The sequence below is a fragment of the Phodopus roborovskii genome, unplaced genomic scaffold (genome assembly GCF_943737965.1).
Source record: "Phodopus roborovskii unplaced genomic scaffold, PHOROB, whole genome shotgun sequence".
NCBI lineage: Eukaryota > Metazoa > Chordata > Mammalia > Rodentia > Cricetidae > Phodopus > Phodopus roborovskii.
Genome location: NW_026126711.1, coordinates 48,541 through 76,002, shown reverse-complemented (window position 1 = coordinate 76,002; position 27,462 = coordinate 48,541). Strand labels below are relative to the sequence as shown.

General features: G+C 39.5%; 1 long non-coding RNA gene across 1 annotated transcript; it reads right to left on the bottom strand.

Annotated features, from left to right (window-relative positions):
- Positions 1-15,200: 15,200 nt before the first annotated feature.
- LOC127214442 (uncharacterized) lies at positions 15,201-17,622 on the bottom strand. Its single transcript, XR_007833844.1, has 3 exons — positions 17,513-17,622; positions 16,516-16,615; positions 15,201-15,270 (listed from the first exon to the last, which is right to left on the bottom strand). It is a non-coding gene; the product is annotated as an uncharacterized LOC127214442 (long non-coding RNA).
- Positions 17,623-27,462: the final 9,840 nt, after the last annotated feature.

The window sequence follows — 27,462 nt, the reverse complement described above, 5'->3', positions numbered from 1 at the left end:
ATCGCTTTGAGTTCAAACTATTCCAGTCTACACATAGTGAGTTCCAGGACAATCTGAACTATATAATGAGACACAGTCTAGGAAAAAACAATCTCCAGAAGCTCTTTTGTAGACAACATGGGTTCAGGACAGCCTGAAAAGTGACTTCCTCAGGTTTAAAGGCTATGGAATTAGAAAAAAGGACCTTAAGCTATGCATTATATATGTAAAAGGCTCTACTGTTGATAACTCTAAATACTAAATGTAGTGTCACCTACTGACCAAAGCGATGCATGTGACCTAGCATGCGAGTTCTATTCCCGGTGTGTCTACTTCTTCAATGCAGGAAGGGTTTGCATTGTAGACTGCCCAGTATTGAGCTGCAGGAGAGCTCAATCTCAATAGTACATCTGTTGCCCATCAAGTGGGAAACCTGGGTTCCATCCACAACATTGTGGGGCATAACAAAATAAATTGAGGGAAATAAGTTCTGATGTCAGACTCTGTTCTCAAATGGCTTCTGGTGTTGCTGCTAAATTAAAAGAATGGAGACAGCACAATGAGTGAGTCGGTAGGGGAGCTAGGCACAAAGACTGACAACCAGAGCTTAATGTCTTAAACTCAATGAGAGATGGAAAGAAGCAACTATTACAAGTTCTCTTCTGACCTCCACATACATGACATGGAGACAACACATGCATACACCCAAACACAATAATTAAACCAACCAACCTGGCAGATGCTGCTGCCACTGTATCCATGTTATCCTCAATCAAATTCCTCCAGGACTGCTCACCAGTCCTCTCTGTTCTGAGGCCAGTGTTTGAATCAAGTGCAAAATCACAGCCAAAAAGTTCATAATCTGTGTCTTGTATTTTTGAGGGCAGGGATGAAGCTGGGTATCATCTGTTAAGCAGCGCTGTCTTGCAGAGTACTCAAAGTCATTGTGTGAAGCAAGCACAGGAGAATCCACACTCCAAGATCTGAAGAAAAAAAAAAGAGAATCCAAAGTGTCTTGAAAAACTTGCAGGACAGGCATTGGTGGTGCACAACTTAATCCCATCACTCATAAAGCAGAAGCAAGAGGATCTATATGAGTTCAAGTCCAGCCTCTGGAACAAGAGCTAGTTCCAGAACAGCCTCTGAAACAAATTTGTATGATAATAAAATGAACAATAAACACATACCTCCCTAGATATACCTATCACACCCCATGCCCCAAGCCTCAGGGGTCTTCTTGGAGTAAGGTGCAGAAAAAATGTAAGTGTAGAGGTGATGGATCACATGAAGAAAAGAATTTTCCAGACTCAGCACAGATGTTGTACAGTTGAACTTAGAGCAATTGTGAAAGTGTGAATAAGAACTATTCAAGCTCAAATAACACAAAATCCTAGCATGGAGAGGTGAGGTAGGCACAAAATCCAATTCCTAGATGAGAAGTTATTGGCTGCTACGAGAGGGTCAGTTCTCTTCAATGACATGAATGCTCTTTAAACAAAGTCAAGGGCAGATGTCATTCCCAATAGTAGTTGCTCAAACAGTCTGGACTTGATGAAGGGGAAAAGAAGAATAAGAAGGAGGTGGAGGAGGAGGAGGAGAAGAAGAAGATGACGAAATCTTCAAGTTGTGTAAGTAGGGAGGTGAGAGTGGATTTAATGATGAGGTGTGAATATGATCAAAATGCTCAAACAATTAGTTACACTGTTGTAAATAAAGAAAATATTCATGTGAAGACCTCTTCTGAATGTCTAGGGAAGAACTCACTTTTCTTGTCATATTTTTATCATAGCAAAGAGCGGGGGCAGGAAAGATGGTTCAGAAGTTAAGAGCACTGGCTGATCTTCCAAAAGACTTAGGATCAACACCCAGATATCACCTGTTGCATAACAACAATCTATAACTCCAGTTCTAGGTGAACTGAAAATCTCTTCTGACCTCCATCGGCACAAGACATGCATTTGGTTCATGTACAAACAACCAGAAAAAATACACATGAAAGAAAAAGAAATTAGAAGAGAAGGAAGGAGACTGGGTGGAAAGAGTGGTCCTATGGGAAGTGAAATTTGAGTCTAGAATGGCTGAGGAATCCAGTACATAATCACTGCAGAAAACAATGTCTATCACAGGGAAGTCAGAGCAGAAAGAGGGGCTGGTTTTATATGCAGCTGGTTTATATTTGCATCAGAAAAATGCAAATCAAAGCCACTCTGAGATACCATCTTACCCGTCAGAATGGCTTAAATAAAAAAAGACCAATGGCAGTTTTTGTTGGAGAGGATTTGGACAAGGGCAACACACCTACATTGCTGGTGGGACTGAAACATATACCGCCAACTAGGAAGGAAAATGGGCATCAGTCTACCTTGAGATACAGTAATTCCACTGTAAGGCTTATACTCAAAGACTGCACATTTATACCAACAGCTGGTGCATTTTGACTGCTTGCTTATGGGAGCTGAGAGATTTGTGCAGCCATCAAGTTTCTCCCTGAGTCTAAGAAAAGTGCACAAAGGCAAAGCCAACACATTAATTCCCAGATCTCCACAAACTGGTGAGGTTTACAAATTAAGCTCAAGGAAACTAAGGACTCATTAGGGGATGCCAAATGAACAAGAATGCAGTGAAAGTTTCACTAGGGTTCCCACATGGAGAAGCCTTAAGATGACAGAGGGACATTAAAACCTGAATAATGAAATAAATGGTCATAAAACAACAACAAAAAGCCACGAAAGTTCACAAATCTGTACTGAACAGGGGAAGAAGATAATTTGAATTGTACAATGGACAGCATTGTCTTACAGATCCTATTGTGAAAAAAAAATTAAAGAAAGCACTGGCAAAACCAAAATTGGGCAGGAAAGGTCTTTCAATTTAGAGCCCATCATTAAGGGAAGCTAATGCAAGTACTCAAGGCAGAAACTGATGTGGAAATCATGGAGGAATACCTCTTACTGGCTTACTTCCCAACACTGTTTCAGCCTGCTTTCTTATAGAAACCAGGGCCAGCAGTGCAGTGATGTCATCATTCCCTGTGGTATAGGCCAATGTTAATCATTAATGAAAATATGCTCTACATACTTGCAAAAAGGAAAATATGATGGGGGGCAATTTTGTCATTTGTCCTTGCTCACACGTGGCTGTGTCAAGTTGATATTAAAAACAAACCAGCACAGACCTGTATACTCTGTGTGTTTCCTTGTTCACATGAATGTGTACCTCTCCACACCCTGTATATCTGAGCAACTTTGTGTGCTGATCTGTGTATGAAATGAGAGAGGGGGAGAGACAGAATGCAAAGCAACACGATTTGACCATTCTATAAAAGAGCGAATAAATTAATTCTTCAGCTTCCAATTTGACTTCATTCATAGTTCAGAAACTCAGAGCTAGATTTCCTTAAACCTTCTGACATAGAGCACCACTTAGTGAAGTGGGTCAGCAGACAACACTACAAAAGGAAATGATGGAATAGACAATTAAATAAGAGTGGGTGGTAGGATGGTTGTTGACATCAAGGATATTTGTTAAAATCTGGTTAAAAAGGAGATCCCACCTCACCCTGGTCTGTGTATTCTAAATGGAATATAAAGGGCTTGAGGCAAAGGCACTGGGAGTTCTAAACCAGGTCTCACCAATTGTGACTAGGAGTGTTGGATGAGGGAAAGTCAGAGCTACAGGAGTTTGAGGGTGCTGGTCCTTTGCACCACAGTCAGGAAACAGAAAAAGTTTAAACCACTGCTCAGAACATTTTCTCCTTGTCTGCAGTCCTGCACGGCTTCAGGGAAGAGTGGGAACCAAAATGGGCAGGTCTTCCCAGATCAATTAAAGTAATCAAGATGGTTTCCCATTGGAATGCACATCATCCAGGTGATCCTAGACTCAAGTTCATAATTAGCACTGTGGTAGTTTGAATATATTTGCGCCCATAATCACGAAGGAAGTGGCACCATTTTGGGGAATCTTTTGTTTGTGGGGGTTTGGCCTTGTTACAGAAAGTGTGTCAATGGAGGGGGTTGGCTGGTTTAAGGCTTCTTGTGATGGGGATACTGCCTGTTGTGTTAGATTGGCTTCCTGTGCTGCAAAATGTATTATGCTCAGATCCTGCAGTACCATGTCTGCTTGCACACCACCATGATTCTTACAATAATGCTAATGGATTGAATGTCCAAAACTGTAAGCCAGCCCATCCAATTGTATGGTTTCCTTATTGGACTTGCCATGGACATGGTGTCATTACACAGTAATAGTAACCATAAGACAAACATTAACCAAGAGAATAATTTTGCTTGTATATGAACATCTCCCAAGTTTACAAACGTATTCCTTTACAAGGGCTTGTTGGCCAGCCACAACTTTGGAGCAATACTCCTTATGTTGACATTAACGTCACTGGATTCTGATTGCTTCCAGTTTTCTACTTTTTCCTTACTAAATAAAACCTCAATCTATTATTAATCCAAAGTAGACTTCTCTCATCATTCATTCATTCATTCATGCTCTTTGAATCAGTTTCTCTGATGTCCTGGAATTTCCTCTGTAAACTAAGTTACCCTGAATCTCACAGACTTCTGCCTGCATATTTCTCCTGCTTGCAATTGTTAAAGGCATGTTCCACCTCAGCCCAGCTTCAAATTGACTTCTCATAGTCTTGGGTCTTCTCTGAGGTTTGTATTCTTGAAAATCATATATGTTCCAACCATTCCCAGCTAAGCCAGTATTTTTAACTTCCCTGCCTGGTTAGCTTCCTATGAGTGTCCTGATTGAGGATGGAATGAATGCCCCACAGAGTCAATAGCGTAATGTGGGGATTGGGTAAATGATTTTGTAAAGGGAGGTCACCTTAGAATGGAGTTGTTATGTTATGTCATTGTTATGTTCCACCTAGAGTGTTGATTTTCTCACTTGTTCTGAGACAAAGCGTTGCTGTGTTTAAGCTTGATAGATTTACACTCTAGTGTGTATCCCAGGGATGCTTCACACATAATAGCCCTTCTGTCTCAGCCTCCTCAGTGTTGGGATTGAAAGTATGTGTTACTGTACCTGGATCCACATTTGAAAAACAGAGGGATCTATCCAACACTTACTTCATGAGTCCCGCGATCCTTTCTCCAACCCTACTGCACTCACCTTCTCTGACATATAAACATTTCCTCATGAAGGAGAACAGCAAGTGCATTCACATAAATATGTCAAATGTCATGTTTCATTTATACCTGTTGAATGAGGTTTGGTGTTACATCAGAATTTCAGTGGGTGCATTTTCAAAACACACAAATGCAATGATGTTTAGATTGTTAAGCACAGTCGTCTTCTTTTCACATTATTGACAGCACCGTGGACAGTGACTGACTCCCAGATGTTGGTCCTTTGGGAGTGATGATGAGCTATGGACAAGACTGTAGAAACTACAAGAGGGACTCTGGGAATATTTGCGAGGATAAATGATTCCAGTTTCATCATCTAAACACAACCAGATAAGGTTGGATTTACAAGAACTTACACAGACCCCATGGAACCATATAATTAAGATATTTTAGTATGAAATACAGAAAGACAGAAGTTTAAATATTTAATTTCTAAATGGGCATGACTTTCTGAGGCCTAAAGAATCTCATATGTATATATGTAATATATACATACATAGGTATGTACGATGTTCATTTAATACCATTAGTCACTGGAGAAATTTGGATTACACCCTCAGTTCCTAACTAAGATTTATTTAATAGTGTGTAAGTTGATACCACAAACTTTTAATAATAAAAATGCTGACATTTGCCAAAATAATGAGTGGGTATGTCATATATTTTTGTTATGTGTTTATATAATCAATTCATGACATATTAGAGAAAATTCATCCAATTAATAATACATGCATCCTCAGATTCACCAATTTTACTCCTGGTATGTGCCCATAAGTACTCATACATATCTATGCTAATAGAATATGCAAAATTACTATAGCTGTCTCATATAAGGGCTATTTCCAGTGCCCCCAAAAGGCTAATACTCACCAAATAGTTTGCTCATGTAACAAGCAGAGGATGGAAATCAATAGGATTTCAGTTTGTACCTTTAAGCTAATGATTACAAGGACATGACTTGGGAAATAGAGTTATTTCATTAATGTGTTTTAAAATAGATAAACATGCCAGGGAAGATGACGATGACTAAGTCAATAAAATTGTTTCGGGAGCCAGATTGTGGTGGCAAACAACTTTATTCACAATACTTAGGAGGCAGTAGCAGGTATTTCTCTGTGAGTACCAGGCCAGCCTGGTCTGAAGATGTACTTCCAGAAGAATCTGTGCTACAAAGAGAGATCCTGTCTCTACACTAAATAAATGTATTTATTTACTTTAAAATGATAACTTTAAAATCATTGTTAAAATTTAAGTAAACACAGTGATCTGAATTCTGTCCCATAAATCTAGAAAAAAGCCAGCACAGTGGAAGAGGCATCTTATTCCAGAGCCAAGAAGGTAAAAACAGAAGGATCTTTGGGTTTCCCTGACTCACAAGGGAGAGTATAGTATATCTGCAAGAACGAGATTCGGGGAAAGACCTTGTCTCAAAGGCTAAGATGGAGTAGAACTGAGGCAGAAACATGGACAAGATTGGGAGAGGCAAGGGAGGGGGACCCTCTACAGATGGAGCCAGTACAATACCTATTTTTATAGTTGGTGTTATGTGGGGGAACATTCTAGTGTGCACTGGAGGAATGGGTGAATATACATACATACATACATACATACATACATACATACATATATATATATATATATATATATCTCTCACTGGGAAGTGTTTTCCTGAGAGTATACCTTCTGTCAGTGTTATACTAGCTCAGCAACTACAAATTTCCCTGTATAATTTTATGTGAGGGGCAGTTCAATCAAAAAGTAGAAACAAGAAATAGCATTTTAACAAAGAAGACAATATGTAAACAGGGGAAATTTAATTCACTGTGGTGCATGAAGAATGTAGGGACAGCAGCTAAAAAATTAGTCCTGAAACATCAGCCCAGAATCAACTTCAGACTCAGAGCACCAGTAGCACAGACTGACAGCAACAATTAATAAATGATACCTCATGAAACTGAGAAGCATCTGCAAAGAAAAATACATCTTCAACAAGATAATACAGTTTCCTATAGAATGGGAAAGATCTTCACCAACCCCACATCTGATAGAGTGCTAATCTCCAAATTATACAAAGAACTGAAGAAACTAGGCATCAAAACACCAAATAATCTAATTTTTAAAAATGGGTAGAGATATAAACAGAACAGTCTCACCAGAATAATCTCAGAAAGGCTGAGACCTAAAACACTGATGACAGCTTATGCTGGAGAAGATGAAAAGAAAGTGTAACAGTCCTCCATTGCTGGCAAGAATGCAAACTCTTACAACTGGTATGGAAATCAGTGTGGAGATTTCCCAGAAAGCTAGAGATCAACCTACCTCTAGATACTGCATTACCACTTTTGGGCATGTTCCCAAAGGCGGCACATCCACATAAAAAGGACAACTACTCAACTATGTTCATAGCAACATTATTCATAATTGCCATACCCTGCAAACAACCTAGATGTTTGTCAATCGAATAAAGTATAAGGAAAGTGTGGTACATTTACACTGTGGACTACTTATCAATGTTAAGAAACAAAATTATCCAAAATTGGCAGGCAAGTGAGCAAAACTAGAAAAAATCATTTGTTTCCCCCCTCACTCATGAGAAGATACCAGACAAAAAGCAAATGATACACAGGCTACAATCCACAATCCCAGAGAAACTACAACCCTAATCTAGAAACAGATGGAAAGAGATGCATAAATCCACACCTAATTATTGTGCACAAATTCTGACTCCAAAAATCACCAAGAGAACTGATCTGATGCAAAAGCAAAGTGTTTTAATTAATTAATAAGTTAACTATATTAATTTCTGTCCTCTGTCCATCTGACACATTGGGTGGATTGAGAAGCAGCCAGAGGGATGATAGGGCAGGGGATTTTTTGGGGTAGACCAAGGGGAGTGTCTGGGGTCTGCAACAGTCTGAGGATTTGTGTGACTCCAGGCTTGGGCAACTTGTCTTGTGTTGATTGGCCAACTACCCCTGCAGAAATGGTTGCCATGTTTAGAGGCCTCCCATGGAGTCTGCTATGCTCTGTACTTCACAACCTATAAAGCACATTCAGACCCACCCAGCTAACTTGCCCCAAGGCTTCCTAGTGACTGGGGCAAGGTTCAGCAAGGTCAGGCAATGTCAGAAGCTGGACAAAAGCTCAGTACATTCTGGTTAATCAGAGGCCTACACCTTGGTGGGTCTTCTGCAGGCTCTCATGGCTGGGTGAGGCTCTGGTCACTTCAATATCATTGGGTCAAGCACCTGAGTACAATTGAATTGAGGGAAGAGAAATAATATGAACAAAGGAGTCAAGACTGAGAAGGGGAAACTCACAGAATCAGCTGATACAAGATAGTGAGTGATCACTGACTCTGGTCTGACAAAGGGGAATCTGCTTAAGACCCAACTACACTCCCTTAACAAGGGTGGCAATGGTGTGGATGGGACACATATGAGGTTACTGGCTGTGGTTCCAAGATCCAAGTCTAATACACAAACAGACTTAGCGGAGCCCATTCTATGGAGAGATAAATTGTTCAGAGGAGACACACTTGTGTGGGTGTTATAGAGGTGCCATTTTCATGCCTCAGAGAGATGAATTAGTAAAATTACTAGGGGAGATGTTACCCTCTGAGGAGCAGATGTGAATTGTGAGAGACATGGGGGGAGGTAATGGCATTGGAATGTAAAAGATAAATAAAAAAATGTAAAAAGGCCATGCAGAGGTGCCACATGCCTTTAATCCCAGCATATGGAAGGGAGAGACTGGCAGAACTCTTGACTTTGAATCAAGCCTGGTATCCAAGTTCCACAAAGAAACCCCCTCTTTAAAAAAATACATATTGTTTAAAAAATTATCACTGGATGACATATCATAGTCTATTTAAATTGGAATTCAGTAGAGAAAAGGGAAATAGCAAAACGTAAGCAAGGCTGAGATTTTCAGCCGTACTGGGAAACACACATACACACAAGAACATACATGGAAACATAAGATTACAAATGCAAACAAATATATACATATATACATGTATACATATATGCATAAATGCATATAAGATTATACACACACAGACAGACACAAACATATAAGATAGTACACACACACACACACATATATGTATCTTCCAAGCAATGAGGAAGATGGAAGAACAAAGATGATGATGAGTATGAAGACATTTTAGTCTAAAACATTAGTAAAATAAAGGGAAAATGAAAACATAATTTACTCAGTCAGTTAATTAGGAAACAACCAGATTATGTTTGGCTCTTCTCAGATGACAACATAACTAATGCCTAGCTGTAAAGGCCAGGAGAAAAGAAAGTACAATAATGAGGTAAATGGGGACACTGACATCATCACTGTGATCAGTCTCATCCAGATATGGGTGGACATGTTGGAGATCTATGTCACTGGAGGGAGACTGTCTGGGATACTTTGTTACTGAACAGTTCCATGTATCTCTTCCACTGACACCTCCAACCTAGCTGGTCCTCCAGGTTCCATTGGCTCCTTGGATCAAAATTCTCTGCATCACTGGTCCTCCTGGCCCCATCAGCTCTCTGCATCCATTTCTTCTTCATGGCTCGTCCTCCTGGCTCCATCTGCTACCAGTATGCATCTACTCTGCATGGCTGGGCCTCCTCTCTCCAGCAACTCCAAGGAACCTGTACATGAGGTCAAGGAAAGACCTTCTGACTCCATCATCATCTGGTTCATGACCTTTATACACAGAACAGTATCCATGATGCCCTTCCTTCATTCCACCACTCCTGCCTTCCTACTCCCCTCTTCCTCCCTTTCCCACTTTCTGTAGCATGAAAAATAAAAGGACCAGAGACTGATATTGGGGTTACAATTCAATTGAAGATCAGAAAAGCAAAGCAGCTGAACACTACTTCTTTTCTACCTCAGAATGGAAGGCTATTCTGGCTCACACCAACCCTAAGACTATTTATAACTTATCCACAGTGTGGCTAGAGAATATGGAGACTTCAGGGTCTTCCTATCCTCATTGTGGCTGGAGAATAAATCCATGATAGTCTACTAAAGACCCTACTTCTATTCTTTATACCACTCTAGTGCTGGGTTTAAAGGCATATGATTCCTGGTGCTGAGATTGTCTTTGTGTCAATTGTTCCTCTTTAGGACTGGATCAAGCTTGTATAGATCTTGGTAGCCTTGGATTCACAGAAATCCATCTATCTCTTAATCTTGACTCCTGGGATTGAAGATCTGTGCCTGACTTCTATGGCTTGTGACTTAGCTTTCTGAATACTCTGGCAAACTTTAATAAATCTAAATAAAGTATCAGTCCATCTTATTTTATTCTCTTATTGTGTCACCGTGTCAGAGATTAAATAATGAATTTTAGATATTACTATCACTGCCCACTGTCATACTTCTCCCTCTCTTGCTGAAACCACCATTCCTTTCCACTTTCATGTCTTCTGTAATATAATAATGCTGAGTCTAATTGTAGTTTCTTGCCTAAGTGTCCAGTATGACATTTCCTGAGAAAAGAGCATTTATGTCAGGAACTGCACCACTAAAGAAAATGCTAACCATTTCTTAACAATCACTAACTGACTACTGTCCCTCAGGTTGGGTCCCATATCATCCATGAGGAACATTGACAAGAAAAGTTCTGTGCAGGTCTTGTACAGGTCACATTTGCTCTGTCATTTCTAAAAATGTTTGCTGTTGCTGTTACCCTTGTCCACAGTCTCAGCTCTTACCCACGTCCTAACCATCTTCTAAAATGGTTTCTGAATCTCAATGGTTTGTGATACCAAATCATTCAAGGTCCAATTCTCTCCCACCACTAAATTTTGGCATTTTTGTGAGTAATTGGCTTGTACATCAATCACCACTCACTGATTTCCTCTTGTACTATCCGTATACTGTGATCCAAATGAATTTCGCTTCTTCTCCAGCTGCTTCGATTATGGGATTTGTGACAACAGTGAGAAAAATAAGTATCACACTTACTTTCCTTTAAAATGTGCAGAACCAAAGTCAAGTTGTCAAAGGTGGGCCTGGAAGGTAGAAATAAATCCTGTTGAATCATGGAATACATGACTGCTTCTTCTTGCCAGTATTTGAGGACACTGCCATCCATACTTTCCAGTGTTCAGAAGAGTGATTTTATGAAAAATTGATGTATTTATCCTAAAAGTCACTTTAGAACAAACACACAGTGATTGAATTGAATAGAAGCGCTGTTTTGTCTATATACCTTATGTAGCACTTAACACTTCCTGGTCTCACATGTCTAGGTACAACTACTAGAAAATGGTTTTTGACTTGAGAAGAAAATGTTAATTTTTTAAAAAATATATAGTTCTTATAAAGAATTACTTAATAACATGAGATAAATAGATAATCTATGAATCAGATTCCTTCCTTACTTCTTTCCTTCTTTCCATTTTTTCCTTGAAAATTTCCAACTTTCTTTATGAGACAGAACTTCAGAATTGTGAAGTGGTTGAGGACAGTAAGCTGTGAACTCAGTCTCAACACTGTAGAAGTTTACACAAAATTAAGAAGTGGGTAAATTTGACTTTAATGCCTCTGATTTTCTCTACTTCACTAATACATGTCTCGCTAACATCCATATACCTCATTCTATGTTCAGATAATATATATTATTATTATAGGATAGCATGTATCCTTGTACCCCACAATCATCATAGAGTTTGGCTCCTGTAGCTGACTGCTGGTGGCTACATCATATCAAATACAAACCTGAGTTCTCCAAACCCATTCTCTAAACATTTACATTTTGTAAATTTTGTGGTTGTGGAAAGTATGACTTAGGAAGTTTGGTTTTTAATGTTTTCACTGCAGTGTTATGAAAAATTTTCTGCTGGCATAGTCATAGATATCTGTAATCCCACATAAATCAAGAGGGGGAAATAAACACATCAGAATTTTGAGGCAAATCTGGGTTTCATGATGAGACTAGAATTCAACTAAAACAAATAAAAATCTTTCTACAGACAAGAACACCACAGGTATTTCTAATAATTTACCATTTTTCTGACAAATTTTCTAATAAATATAGATTCCTACAAATATTAGGTAAGTACTTCTCCTACTGAGTCACATAAACCTCTATGTCTTTTATCCTATACGATGCTAAATATACAGTATGATATAGGCTGAGAAGATCACAGTGAATGTCCTATTTACAAAAGATGATACATATAAGATTCCAAAGAAATATATTAGAAACATAATATGGCAAAGCTAAAGTACCATCAGGGAAAACATCAACTTATAATGCAAGTCCCAAAAATTACATTTGTAAAATGATACCTATATATTCCGGTATGTAGTGTATTAGCATATTTTGACTGATAAAGGATCCAGAAGCTTCAAATTACCATAGAAGACACTCTTGATAATCATTACTTTTTATGAAAATAAATTATGTATAGGAGCTTCATATAAAACATAAATTCAAGAATGAACTATGCAATCTGTCTTAATGACCACTTGAGATATAGGTACATAGCCTAAGTAAGAATCTTTCCAGAATAATCTATTTTATGTGTAGTGATCTGTGGGCCCATAATGCCAGCTTCTAGAGAAAGTCACATTCAATTGGCACTCATCTTACAAATCTTATGTAAAGAATTAAATAAAACAAACATCATACTTGTAGCATAAAAGTGATTGGTTCATGAGTTGAATGCTTATTATCCTACAAATTGGGTTAGTATTATTACATATGCAGTACAAATTTGGAAAAGTAGATTATCAGAACATTACTTGAACTAATGTAAAGTTGAGAGTGCACCAGGTTGCAGAGAAAAATGAGCATGAACAGATCTGATGGAGACACAGTCTGAAGTTAATCATGTGTCTCACATCCATTGCTCAGTCCACAGGACATCTGCTTTCTGCTCACAGTCTCTCACAAGGAATGCTATAATGTTTTTGTCTACCCAGAAGTTCAGAACTGTGAAACAATGAGTACAGAAGACAAAAATGTATGAAGATATGGGTCTTGCAGACACTAAAGACTGACTATAGTAAATTATATGATGTATTATGTTCTGTTATAACACCTACTCACCCAGATGTTATGCCATACTTACATAGGAAGACACAGCTGCACGGAGCATAACTAAACCTGCTGAACTTGTAGTAACTAATTCTGAGAGTGAGCTCTATTGCTTAGCAATCGTGAAAGTATCGTTCTTCACTTATGCCTATTAGTTAATTTGTAATTAATTTGTGCCTACTAATTAATATTGTTTGAAGATCTACAAATACCACATAGTTAATTACAAGCTGTGTCAACTGCTATTATCAACAACTAACACTTTTGCTTTCTCCATTACCTGGTCTCCTCGGTACTGGATATGCAATCAGTCTTTCTAACCTACACATGCATAAAAATTCAAACAAGCAAGAGTTTAGAGTTGGACCACAAGTACCTTGACAATTATCTTCTCATTAGAAGAAATCATACATTCATTAAGTACTGTTATTCCCTTAGTAATTTATTAATTTACTAATACTAATTGAATGATCTTCAATGATACAAATTGTTTTGGAAGAAGAAATACACCTTAAACAGATTAAGTTATGGAATCTTAATTGTTATATCATTTCCCAATAATAGAATAATTTCAATTCAAATGAAAGGAAAATAAAATGTAAACAGTTTTATATGCATAATGCAAGCCAGCCAAATAGAACAATTTGTAAGTAGGATGAATAGGAAGACAACTGGTCTAATGTGTGACGACTGTAGATTTAGAAAGCTCTTCCTAATATATAAATATAAAATGAAAATAGAATTTACTAAAATTTTCATAGACTCTATGACTAATTTAAAAGAAAACAATTAAGATGTCATCTGAGGGTATAATTACTAAGTATAAATAACCTAACTATATATTTACTGTAAGATTTCATGTAGAGAAATGATGTATTGCTGAATATTTGCACAGAAAATCAAAACTGGTCCAGAAGATTGTATATCTGGGTAATGGGAATAAATTTTGCTTTGCTATCAGGGACATTTGTAGTAAGGATGGACATAAGAATAAAATGTTTACCAGGAAGGTTGTCATCTTGAAAAGGTTTCCCTGTGGTACTCAATGTAAGGAGGGGCCACCAGTCATGTTCAAATCTTTCTAACATTGTGTTTCTACAATGCAATAAAAGGAATCTTTATTAAATTTGAAATCCCATCATGTTCTAAGATGTACTATTATACTTTGTTGACATAAAATATGTAAACACTGTCTTATTCATTTTTACAGTATATATAATCTCTAAATGATTCCTAATATCAAACTATTTTTAAGAACTTACATTTTGTACTCTTTGTTCTCAATTCATACACATCCCTCTTTTATGTTAAATATTCCATACAGTCTGTTTTAGTCAGGAAATGTTGTTAGTCAAAGGGTTTCTAGCATCAGGAGTCATTACAAATACAAGAGGCTGAAACAAAAAACAGAAAAATACATTCACAATCTAGAATTGTAATTCTAGTAGAATGCAATATTAGATCAAGTTTTCTCTACTTATTCAAAAGAGCTATGATCTTTCACCTCAAAACGCAGCCATGAATATACCAAATGTCATAAATTAAAACATATTGCAGATTATTTTTCCTTTGCGATACTTGTGATTGAGCTGATGGCTTTGTCCATATTGCCTTATCACATTTCTCACTTTGTGCATTATTGAAGAAAGATATTACTGACAAGTCAAAAATATAGCCACCTCACCTTGAAATCAAATAAATTTCTATGATCTCACATCTAGACTCAGGGTTTGTACTCAAGAGGTCTTGACTTTATGTATCACATTCTTCTGTGTTTTATCGAAGCTTTTCCTAATTGCTAAAACAGAAATGTAGAAGTAAGTTCATCTGGGCTCTGTGAATGAACACAGTGTGCCATAAATACATACTATACCATTGATATCCTTAACACAGATGTAACATACATAACACAGGTTAACATACATACACAGATACACACCACCATACATTCAGTCACATATATACAAAATACACACACACACACAGACACACACACACAGGCTCCCACTGAGGTGGGTCTGTGGGATTTACTCATCGCAAATCCGTGATTGTCACCCTGCTGTTTTGGATGGTGACATGACGGCAGTCCTGCAATTGGAAAAAGGGAAATATTGTTAGGGAATGGAAATCAGTTTTGAAACAACTTGTACATTTTATTTATACCAAAAGAGGGCCTTGTGCGACATAGGCTAGCACACATAGCCTAGCTAAGCCAGAAGGATCCTGACATTATTCTACTGCTTCGAGGTTCCCAGTGCTGGATTATAGGCAAACATAAGCACAACTGTTTTCATCAGTGCTGGGAAAGGATTTCAGATACTAATGCTTAAAATTGGAACACTATCACAACTGAGCCACATCCCGAGCAGTAAGTTTTGATTGAAGAATTTCATTGCAGCCAGATAGTTCTCAGCCAAGTGGTGAAATCTTGATGTCATTAGAAGTAATGTCAAAAGTTCTGGTCCCCAACACTCCCACCTAGTTCTCCTCATGCCTCATGTTTAGAGTCAATCATCTCTGTGTATCTCAGGATCTTTTCCATCTATTTTCCAGAGTCACATAGCAAATAGTTTTTTGTTGTTGTTGTTTTTGTTATTGTGTTTGTTGTTAGAGATGTGTAAGTCCAGTGCACCATTGGAGTCATAATGTACATCAGATGGCAAAGGTGACCCAATAGACCTTGAGGGGAGTCATTACATTAATCAGATTGTAAGGGTGACATTACTGACATTTCAGGGATGGTCACTCTGGGTCTACAACATGATAGGTAATCATCAGTCTAAAAGTCTTATTATGTAACATCAATTAGCCTCAAATTGATGATCTACTGCAACTGCCCAAGAGCTTATGTTATGGGTGTTTTTCACCATGGAAGGGGTTATTACAATTGGCAACTTGGGAACTCCCGTTCTAGATAATTCGATTTTAAAATGAGCAATAAACTCCCATGTGAAAACCCACAGAGACAACAAATTAAAATAAAAATAGGTTCTATTTTTAAAAGGCTACACAATGAAAGTACAGGTATAAATATACTGAAATATAAAATTATATATCTTTTTAAAAGAAGAGCTGAAATGTATACAAGTGTTATTTTCCCTTTAGGATCAGAGTGTGATCCAAATTCTATACAAATGCATATACATATTAATTATGATACATATAATCACACACAGAATGTTCTACATCTTAGACTTAGCATTCTGATTCCAGGATTTCAAGCTTCCTTGAATCTCTGTGGTTGTATCCCCTGGCCCTTATAAATTTTGTGGGACAGGGTTTGGATATTCTCACAATGTTATTATGTTTCTTCTCCTGTATACAGATACCTACACAGAAAAGAGCTGAGTCCTGATTATGGGGATGGAAGCCCCTCCTGGGGCAGCTTGATATTTCTTTTAATCCAAAAGTTGTCAGTGTGAAAATTCCTGTTCTGAAAAGAGAAAGGCAGACTCACATTCAAACAGAAATCCCCACAACACTCATTCGTCTCTCTATCCTCTCCCTCTTTCCATCTTCTTCTCTCCCCTTCCCCTTTCTTTCCTCCCTGTCTCTCCTCTCCTCTATGTCCTCTCTTCTTTCTCTTTCATACCTACACTTATTCCCCTGCTCTCCTGCTCTCTCTGCTCTGACCTGCACAATTCTTCCTCCCGCACAGATGATGTGTATGTCTTCCTTCTATTCCTAGTAAACACTATCATTGAAGTTCTGTTAGACTATGTCTTCTTTGTCATGGTCCTAATTGTCCTCCCTCCCTTTTCTTCCTCTCTTTTCTCTCCTTCTCATTCCTCTCCTTACGTGTATCTCTCTCTATGGTTTTCTCTCTCTTGATCCCTTTCTTGTAGTTTGACCTAATAATAAAATTCTCAACAGTAGAATTGAGCACAAAGAAGAATCAATCCAGTTCAGGCCAATCACTGTGAGGAATAAATGGGGTAGCGCTCAAACCTATGACCACTAATTCCTGTGGGACATTATCCAGGGTACAAAATTCTTTCAAAGAAACAGGATGATTCATTGCTTTCCCAACACTAGCTCTGCTGAGGAATTCAGACTAAGGTGACATTGAGAATGACACTTTAGGCAGTTTCTTGTGTGGAATATCTTCAACCTCTGACACTTGAGATCACTTCTTTGTGCTTTGTCTTAGAAAACGAACAGTGGTGTCAGCACATCTGTTAAGAGCAGCTGGTGTTAGAATGTTCACCTTAAAACGGGGCTTCTATAGCACTCAGTTAAGACTTTCTGGATACTACTTAGTTTTTACAGTGTTCTGAGCCATAGACGATTTTGCTCTTGTACCGTCTAGGCTTAAATTATATATACTCACTGTTTATATTTGGGTGCGCACACCACTGCAATTGATTCTGGCAGCATCTTCTGGTAGCAAAAATGTGTGTGTACATCCACACTCGACAAAAAGGCAGTCTGGGTTGGATGGGTCTATGGAGACAAAAGAATTCAAGAAATCACAGTAAGCCCAATGACATACCCAACACAGCAGGTCCCAAGAATTTTCAACCACTGCCTCCCACAATGACTCGCCAAATCATGCTGGGACACATCTGTGGTCTGCTAGGTGGAGAAGGAAGAGGAAATGACCTCACTTATCAACCTAATCTATTAGGTCATTAGAAGCTGAGCTTTAAAAAATTACTTGAGGCTGTTCCCTCGCTGAGGACGAGACTTTACTTGAGGCTATTCCCTCGCTGAGGACTAGACTTTTATTCATCCATATTTACTTATACCTGATGTCTAAACAATAACCATTCCAAGTTTGTTCTTTAGCTTCTAACCTACATCTGCTTCCCTCCTGCCAACAATAGAATCTATTCCATCTTAACCAAGAGTTCCCAAACTATTTAGAACTTCAGTTCAACAGACTCTGTGAGTCTTCAGTTCCCTGCCATTAAGAGCTGTGGGATATCTTCCTATGTGAAGAGAAGACACATCTGGTCGTATTTTTTGTTACTCTACCTAGTACTGTTGCATTAACTTATGCCTCTTCCCTCCCTTTATTCATAGCCTGCCAGGTTTAAGCACACCTCAGGCAACTGCATGCCACAAAGGGGATGAACATTGCAGATGTTAAGGCAAGCAAGCCAGATGTAAAAACCAAATATCTAACCTCTACATTTCAAGACACAAGCAGTACTGAAATGCTGATATCATGGAGGAAGGCACACTTAGTAGATGAATACTAATGAAATGAGAAAGAGATGGTTAGAACAAGAAGGAGATCAGTCTCAGAAGAGAGAAGTTGCAAAGCTTGACAAGGCCCTTGGAAGGTTGCTGTTTCCTTCTCTAAGAGTATTATTCACATGGATGTTTCATCAAGAAGTCATTAATTACACTGCAAATGTATGCATACTTACAAATTAGCTATATTTTAAAATAGAAAACATTTGGAAAAAGAAAGGAAGTAAAAACTGGTAAAACCAACAAAACAAGCCATTGCCCCATTCATGTACATTTGAAGATTCTGTTAAACTAGTTCTGCACAGAGTGGCCTCATGACTCTCCCTTCCTATGGGATCTACAGCTTAGATGAAGGCTCAACATGACAGTCCTGTAAGACTCCCAGATAGCCATAAACTCAACCCATTTTTTTCAAGCCTCTTTCTCTCTGGTTATTACTTTTTGGTGCCAAAGTCATCATCCAGAAGTCTTACCTCCTGAATGACAGGATGCCAGTATTCTGCCTGTACACTGTATTTCTATGGATTAGTTAAACCTTTTAGTCTCTGGCACCATGGCCTGCTTAAATTTCAGAAGCCAAACTCATCAATGAACCCCAGCTCCAGCATGAGAACTGAATCCCCTTGCTGATGGAGATTGTCCCTAGGTCACATCCTTAATTCTCTCTCTTACTGTCCCTGGTCTGTGGCTTCTGGGAAACCCATGACCAGTTCTCCTGCAGACTTTTGTTATGGAATAACCCACTGTGCTCAAGCAGTCCCCATTAGGTCTTATTATCTGTCAGAAAGTCACTTCTCCTGCTGTCACACCCACCATTTACCAGGATGAATCTCAGCAAACAAAAGCCTCCAGGGGATTATCTCCTGCCTTCACCTGGCTTCACAGAACCTACTTCCATCTGCCATGGTGTATTATTGTAAGGCAAATAAGCAAATTTGGATGCAACTTTGCATGAAGAAGCTCTTTGGGTGTACAAAACCAAGTACTTCTTCATAAAGGCAAAAAGATATCAACAGAGGGAACTCTCTTGACTGAGTGAAATACTTCCATACAGCATTTAGGGTGATGGTGTCTACACCATGTTTTCTTACCTCCTAGGGAGTCTACAATGCACAACACATTAACCAAGAAGTGGAACAATGAAGAACTACACTGAGGAAGAGGTAAATTAGTAAAGCTGAAATGCACCAAGGAATGTGCCTTTTGACTAAACACTAGAACACCAGTGACTGTGGGTGCTCACAGATGGATGAAATTCATCTTGATTGTGCAGACACAGATCTGGGCTCACCACCTGTGAAATCAATTTGCTTACATGAATCCAACCTAACGTCAGAAGGCCCAGTTCCTCTTGCATGAAATATATTTCCTCCTCGTTCTCCGCATAACAATAATTAGGGCCTGCTGTCTGCACAGGAATAATTATGTGGGTCACATGGTATTCTTCTTTGACCTGCCACAAGAAAACAACTTGTTACAGTTACTGTCAATCCAACTTTCCATAAATAAATGAAGCCCTCACCCCAGTGAATGACCCTCGTCCTTTAACCTCACCCCAGTGTTTCCCCACCTTGACTGCTCCAGTGCTTTCCTGGGAAACAGAAAAATGTAGGGGTGATGAGATGAACATGAGATGTCTCCAATAGCATATCCTAGGTTAGGGTTTTGTTTGCAGCAGGCATTAGGTCTGCTCACAGGTCTTGAAGGGTTTAGTTTCTATTCTAAGCCTTAGCACAAAGTAGGTAATCACCAGGCCACAGAAACTCATCAAATTCAAGTTAGCTAATGTCATTTCACACATGGTTCCTTCTGTTGAGGGATATGTATGGATACAGCCCCTAGATATATTCTCTGGGAGTCAAGGGCAGCCAAAGGGGAATAAGATACAGCCTCAGATCAAGATGGGGTTTTCCTATATTTACCATGGTACCACATAATACACCGCATGTCTCTATGCCTTTCCTGGTGTTCTTCCGTGCACAGCGCAGAAACTGATCACAAAGGTCCTTTGGAAGGACTACAGGGTGGAGGCCTTTGGAGTTCTGACCTGCAAAGGAAAAGAGAGAGAAGTCTGAGGTTACAGGACCTGTTGTCCATGAGCGGAGCTCAGCCTGGTGGCCTGGAGGAAAAATCTCAAAGATATTGGATATCACTTCAGGAGCCCCCTGCCTATAATACAGGTGAGAACTTTCTTCTCAAAGCTCTTTCCCTCCAATTAGCTGAGGCCACATACTCTATCCTGGTTGTTTCTACAGTCCAAAAGGAACAGAATAGCTTACTTCTGCTCCGATGTTATGTTATGCAGATGTGTAGATTGCTGATTGCACAGGCTTTAGGCTCTCTAAGACTGACTCTCTAAGATCATCTGTAAATATGCTGATTGTTGAATACACAGGGCCACAGCTGGGGCACTCTGACTCTCACCAATGTGTAATTAAGAAGGGAATTGCAATTTTGCTTGAGGTTGTCATATAAGGAGAGATTTGACTCATGCCAGTGCAGACAAGAATCAACCAATACTTTAGAAATATGTAAAATTCCAGCCCAGTAGTTGCATATTTGGATTTTAAGCATTTCCTAGGTGAGGGGCCAGGATTTCAAGGTAAGGCCTATTTAGTCTATAAAGCCAGATGATACAAATAAAAAATAAAAGTAATAATGTATTTAGATGGCATATTGGAGAACTTTTTTCTTCAATATTCGTGATTTCTCCTTTGAAATCCTTCATATATGAACCATGTGTTTGTACATGTCTATGATATGTGTGCATTTTTCAGAATGTGTATGTTCATGTGTGGGCAAGGATGCGCAGGTGTGACAGCGCATCTGCAGATGTGAGCAGACTGCCTGGAGTGCAGGCCTTCCCCGGCACTGTTAGTCTAAAAGAATCTCTCTGTGCTCTGTGTCTTCCCTGCTATCTGTGCTGTGAAAAAACAGGTCTTCTCTGTCTCCCTGTCTCATGTAACCTGAAGAGATCTTAGAATAGGGAGGTGGCCACCCACAGCCAATTGTCAGGTGATTTCTGGAGATTCTACCCTAGGTTTGAGGCTGTCACAGCTAGCACTTCAGTCAGTGTCATTATCTCCCTGACCTACTAGGAGAATCCTACAGAGGTCTACCTGATGCTGAAAATTCAATCACATACAACCAAAATAGTTTTTTCGGAATTACCAATGCACAGCAAAGTCCTCACGATGAGCAATAATTCAGGAGTATTTTAATGTGCTTCCTCTATTCTCTCCAGAGCTCTGAAAAGATGAGGATCTGAATATCACGAGTTTTGAAGAAACTGAACTGGCTTGAACTAAGTTAAAGGCTTCTTTTATGGGAAGTCAGATGGCAGGAAGGAAAGAGAAAATACTAGTCACTCGAGGTTCTATTACCACAGCAAAGGGGATCCAGGAAAGACAAAGACTGGGGGAAATTGCATGGGGGATGAAGCTTTCTCTGTGCTGCTTAGTGCTCCCACCTTCAGACACCTCTTCAAAAGCACAGCACTACTAGACTGGTGAGGTGCACTTGCAAATGTGTGTGGCTGACTCTGATGCAATAGGCTCTATTTAAACATAAGTCTTTAAAATCATGAGGTCTAGAGAACTACAAGACTGCTGCCAACTAACAATTTGAGCTTCCATGGAAAGGCTCCCTTTCCGGAAGAGTGAGAGTGAGATCAACAACTAACTTATCCATGGAGAGGTCAACTAGTGCCTGTTGGAAAGAGGAGCAAACACCCATACATAAACACTGATTCGAAGTAGAGCTCAGATGCAGATGGAGAGGACAACACCAGGAGGCAGAAACACATAGAGACAGCTTACAAGAACAAGGAGTACCTAATGGGCCACCAGACTGATAGCTGGGAAGCCAGCATGGAAATGACTCAGGCCCCCCTGAATATGGGTCTCAGCCAGAAGGACTGAGCAGTCTAAGGGACCTCAGACAGTGAAACCAGGATGTATCCCTGGTGCACAAAAGGACTTTGGAACACATCCCCCATGGAGGGATAACTGCCTTAATCTAGAGACAGGAGCTAAGCCCTAGTCCCTACTTCACATGACCCCAACTGGATTCCATTCCCCTACATATGGAATTTGGGTGGGGGATGGGAGGGGAGGGTGGTTAGAGTGCATATGAGAGGGCAGAGAGAGTAAAAGAGAGTGAATAAGGGAGGGAGGGAGAGAGGGAGGGAGAAAGAACTGGGATCGACATGTAAAATAATAAATTAAATTAAAAATAAAATAAAATAAAAACATGAACCTGTGGTGACTTACCTGGGCTTTCCACCACCTTCACCTCTCCACCCTGTGTGTCTGATGATGGGCCCCTTTTCATATCTTTGATGGATTCTTGTGGACTGCATGGCACTGATGTTGTAATAACAGTGCATTCTTCAGAAGACACTTTAGCACTTTTAAGTGCCAAGTCCTCTCTGCTCCTGAATTCCTCAACTCCATCCACCAGCCTGTCTAGAAGATCACTCCATTTGGCAAAGTCTGTGGAGTGTTTGATGGTATCTCTTACTTCATGCCAAAAGGTCTTATTTTCTGCCTCTTCTTCGTCTCTTTTTTTCTATAGAAAGAAAAATGGGATTAGTCTAATATTTCAAAAGTCAGAAGAAAAAGACCTGCCAACAAAGAGATGAACAAAGGAAGTTGTGTTGAGGTATGACAAATCACCACAGCATCTATGATCCCCTCCATAACCTTGGTACTATGAAAAACAACACATACCCCTTTACTCAGATACTGTAAGGCTTTCTTAAGGGACAGTTTGGTCTCAATGTTCTCAAAACCATAATACTCTTGGGGTGTATGTATCTGTGACTATGAATATGCATGAGTATATGGGTGTAAATAGGTGCATGTGTGCGTGCATGTGTGTGTTGTCTTCTATAGATATGAGTGCATATGTTTGCAAGAATGTGTAGATCCTGTTCCTTGGATCACAACCTCCGCTGACAGTAAAACAGAGTCCCAAGTCACAGGCTGATTAAGTGATACAAAAACATCCTGTCTTCATGCTCACACACTGACCTTATCTGCCAGGTATTCTGAGTACTCCTCGCTATATTGCTGCAGGAGTTGTCTCTTCAGGGCCTCAACTATGTCAAAGACCCTATGTATTGTCTGCAAAACAAAACAGAAAGGGAGAATTAGAACTGACCTAATGTCAGCAAAGGGGGAAAGAAAACAAATGGGAAGGGACTTATGAATATTTTTTAATTTAATATTTTTTCTTATTTTATATATCTAATCCAGTTCCATCTCACTCCTATCATCCTATTCCCCACACAGACCCCTACCCATCCCATCCCCCTTCCACTCCCCAGAGAGGGCGAGGCCTTCCATGAGGAATCATCAAAGACTGTTAAATCAATTGTGATAGGGTTTAGGCTCCCCACCACCCTGTGTCTCCATGCTAAATAAGTATCATACCATGGAGAATGGCCTCTAAAAGTCCCTTCCTGTACTGGGGATACTATCTATTTCCATGAGATGTCAGAATCTTATTTATGACTTGACCCCAATTTGCTGCCATCCCTTTCTTCTGTATTGTGATGCTGAGAGATGTCCTGATTACCCAGGGACAGGATCTGTGACTTTTCTCTAAGTAGCTCCCTGTGACTTTGGAGATTTAGGACTGCCACACGGATAAAAAAGACCTACCTTGTTGATTTTGGATCATGTTCCCTTGGAAAGGGTGTTCCAGTATTCTGGGCCATGTCTCAGCTTCTCCAGGAAGAGTCTAAAGCAATAAAGCAGCATTAATATGTGAGCAGAAAAGGTCCAAATTTGTAAATGAGACCCTGAAAAAATTTGGTCTCTCTAGGCATGGTTTCAGAAGATGCTGGAGTGAGAAGAGTTCCACCCTGATATGTTACATCCATATCCATCCCAGTGCCTAGAGAAAGAAAGGTCGTAATTCTTCTATCAACTAGTGCGTTCCTAAAATATCAGATATCAAGTAGTATAGCTAATCTGAAATTGTGTGTGCTTGTCATCCTGGCATGCAGGAGACAGCAGGGAGGGTTAATGAGCTCACAGATTATCAAGGAAACAGACCATCCTCCTCCTGAACTTCAAAAGAAAAAATAGAGTGTGGTCTCATCCTTCTACTACCAAAGGAGAAGGATGTGTGCTCATAGAGAAGCACAGAGTATTGTTTCTGAGCAGGGAACAACCTCTCCCTGAGAGCATTAGGTAATGAAAAGAAACACTGGGGGAACACAGAGCTGCAGGGAGCTGTGCAATGGAACCTAGTGAGACGAGGCACCCACAATGACTGCTAACGTGCTTCAACACTCCTGTCAGTCCAGGAACCAAGAAAGTTTCTTGAGTGCAGGGTGGGATTGAAAACTGGTTGTGACAAACTGATGTTTGTTTGGAGGGGCAAATAAGTACTCTAGTAACACACTTATTTCTCTTAAGGAGAGGAAATAGAGGGGTGTTTACTGTAATCTCAAGAGATTACCTTCACCTTGCAGAAAAACAAAGTTGGAAAACCATCCAAATCATGTTCTTCAAGTTGCACAACCTGAGAATTATAAAATGTGGTATCTGTGTTCATGTCTAAGTCTGACCTTTCTTTTCCTCTGTGGAACCTGATGGAGATATGCCTACTCAGCACAAACAGCCTTCAGAAGATCAATAGATTCAGGACCACAGAGGTCTTCCCAAGAGCCTGGGCTCCTTACAGTCACCTGCATTTATGTCCTCAGGTTCTCTTTCACCAAACACAGGGCTAGGCAGGACTGGTGAGACCTTTGCCATCTTTCCCTTCCTCAAACACAATGCATTCATGTCACATAGGATAAGTGTAAATATCTGGTGACAGCTCTGCCATCTTGCATTTATTCTGCCTATCCACGTATGATCAAAAACACAGAAAGTATTCTAAGCCACTTTGACCCCAGGTAGTACATAGTTCTCTGGTTCCTATTTAGGTTCAGGAAATGCTAACTTCTTTCTTAACTAAACAATATGCTACAGGATTAAGAGAAGAACAATCTGGGCTTTGCCATACATAGGAATAAGTCTGTGACTGAATGCCTGGCCAGAGATATAGCAGTTGACACACTCACCAATGCAGACACAACCACTTAAACTGCAAACTTTCCTCTAAAATGAAGGCCATGTGGAAACATGCTCAAGAACTATCATGATTTCCCTTATTTGTGGTTCTCGTGTCTTTGAATAGCAAGGAAAAACATTTGTGTGAGCGGCCATAAATCTGACTGAAAGATGTATTTCTCAAGTTCTATAATGTCAGCAGAGGGGAGAAACATGAAGATGAAGACAGGATTAGTAACGGATCTGTCACAGGAATGGAGATAGAAAGTGCAGGTTCTCACGTTAAAAATTTGTGGTATAACACAAATGCTTCCTCTTTAAGTTCTTTTCTTTGTAGATCTGCCGCCATTTCTAGGAGGTCATCACTCATTTTGATATACATTTCCATGGGTACTTTGCCGCTGACTTCCACATTCATTCCTATGGAAATTAAAAATCTGAACCGCTATTTTGGCAGAAGAGATATTTCTTGGTATTTTTGCATGGTGCTCTTGTTCTAAAACAGAAGAGACAAGATAGAGGAACATCAGAAGCCACCTCCTACTGTCCTACCATTCTGTATGTCTCCTGTCTGACATTCACACATACACAGTGTGTGTGTGTGAGAGAGAGAGATAGAAATAGAGACAGAGAGAGAGAGTAAGTGTGTGAAAAAGCTCTTACTAAAGAAATTATAGTAAATAAAACACCACATGCAGCAATACAGCTCAATAAATGTAGTGAACTACCCAGTTTTGGATCTCCTTACTTTGCTACTAAAGGGGGAGGTAGGGGAATGGATATAAGGGAGGGAGAGGCACCTGGCATTAGTATGTAAAATAAGATAGATTTTAAGTTAAATAACAACTAATTTAAAAACTGATTCCATTTCTTTAAATTTCTATATATGATTGCATGTCAAAGAACATTGTTTTCAAAAGGAATGAGACTTACCCCATTTGGGGCCATAGGAGTGAAAAGTCCCCGTGAGCTCTGTTGGTGTCTGAGACAGGATTTTAAAAATTTGCCTGTAAGCAAGAATAAAAGAACTTAGGAAAACAAATCCTCTGCTTCTCCAGAAACTAATGTTAGTTTTTGTTCATTTATGCACTGCTAATTTAATGACCACTATGGTCACAGAGTTGAAGGCTTTTAATCCTATTATATAGCTGATGAGTTTGTAGATATGACCTAACTTCAAATGCAACTGATTACATCCAAAATTTTTTCAAGAATTTATTCAGTAAATATCAATTTGAGATGTCAGTGGCTGCTGGCATCTGCACAACCACAGAGCAGCTCCAGGAGGCTTAGAGACCCAGGGAGACACTGAGGGGAGATGAGAGAGCAGAGGATATTGAGAGAACAAAAGAACTCTGAAACATTTAAAATATCAGGTCTTATGGGCAGATGCCTTTTAAAAGCATTCTCGTGAGACTGAAAAGAAGAAGATGATGCTGGCGATGACAGAGCAGATCTCCATGAACAGGCCAAGTAGAAGTGAAACAGAGCTGCAGAAGCCCACACTAATGGAGATGGAGAGTGGTCCTTTATCTGAATTGACCCGCCTCAAAAGGCCTCCATAGACTGTGCTGTAGCTCCATGCCAGATTGGTCTCTATAATCTATACTGCCTCCTGAAGCCATGTGGAAGTCAATGATCTGTGGTGTCATTGGCTGTTATGGCCTAGGAAGCTTCCTCTGCATTGGTATCTATGATGACAGACTCACAATTAAGAATGAGAAATGATTACAGGAGACTTTTATATTCCCTCACATTAAAAAGAAACAGTGTATCCAAAAGCCACTGAAGAGAGTCCTTAAATTGTGATAAAGATGCTGAAGTGTTACTCTACACACTTAATGGCTCAAGCAGAAAGGGTGAGTGTTGGCGGTGGAGAAGAACCAGATATCTTTAAGGGGTGGGTCAGTGAGACTTTGACCATGTTCCAGGGAATATACGGTCCCTATGCTGAGGTTAAAACTCAGGCAGTTTATATAGGGTTGGGGTGGCAAGAAGCAGGCTTACAGAA